Raw genomic sequence first — 1016 nt, forward strand, 5'->3', positions numbered from 1 at the left:
ATGCATATTTGTTTTCAGAGAGCTGACTCATATTTCTTCTTTGCTTAATTCGTAGGACCCTTTAGATCCTACAAGATCAGTGATTGTAATCCGCTCCCTGGTAGCAGATGGTGTAGCTGAAAGAAGTGGAGAGCTATTACCTGGAGACCGCCTGGTCTCAGTCAATGAACACTGTTTGGACAACACCACACTTGCTGAAGCTGTGGAAGTGTTGAAAGCTGTGCCGCCAGGCACCGTATGCCTTGGCATCTGTAAGCCTTTGGTGGTAAGTGTTGAATTTTGTTAATATAGGAAATGATAATAGTGCAGTAGTTAAGAATGTGGATTTTGGAGACAAATACACCTGGCCTTGAGCCCCTATTCTACTGCTTATTATGTGCATGAACTTATATGAGTTTCTTAAAATCCTTGACTTACAAAATCAGAAAAAATAATGTCTAGCTCATAGGATTTTGAGGATTAAAGAAAATTATATTCATTAAGTGCATAGCACATTATTATGTAAATGCTAGCTGCTAATATTACTAGTCCTATTACTACCACTTTTACTACTGTTTTCATCTTCATGCTTTTAGCACAGACTTGTAAGTTCTCATCACATCCCTTATACATAAATTAAAATAAGTATTTATGCATTTAAACTTTAATTTGAGAAGGATTTGAGATGGCATGATAAGTTGAAATCCAGTTAACCATATCATTTTAACCATATGGCAGTGAGATTTTAATATGATTTTCTGACCATCAGAATGCCTTGTAATCCCTAGCAACAAGTACTCCTATACAGCCAAGCCATCTTGAAATCATCTTATTGCCTAATCTTACGTACTAGGTCAGGTTACTATTTATGATTGAAGGCTACATTACAGTTATGGTGCTGTTGAGATCTCCAATGCAAAGTTTCAGCTAGTTTAAAAATATTATTGCATGCTTAGTATGTGTCAGTCAGTATTTTAAGCCCTTTATGTATATTAGCTAATTTAATCCTCATAGCAACTTCAAGAGGTACTGTTTTT

General features: G+C 35.7%; 1 protein-coding gene across 1 annotated transcript in view; it reads left to right on the forward strand.

Moving 5' to 3' along the window:
* INADL (InaD-like (Drosophila)) overlaps positions 1–1016 on the forward strand; it is a gene marked incomplete at its 3' end in the record, with an annotated part of 165617 nt that overhangs the window by 102837 nt on the left and 61764 nt on the right. The gene's annotated exons all lie outside the window — the stretch shown is intronic.

Source organism: Galeopterus variegatus, unplaced genomic scaffold (genome assembly GCF_000696425.1).
Source record: "Galeopterus variegatus unplaced genomic scaffold, G_variegatus-3.0.2 Scaffold3395, whole genome shotgun sequence".
Taxonomy (NCBI): domain Eukaryota; kingdom Metazoa; phylum Chordata; class Mammalia; order Dermoptera; family Cynocephalidae; genus Galeopterus; species Galeopterus variegatus.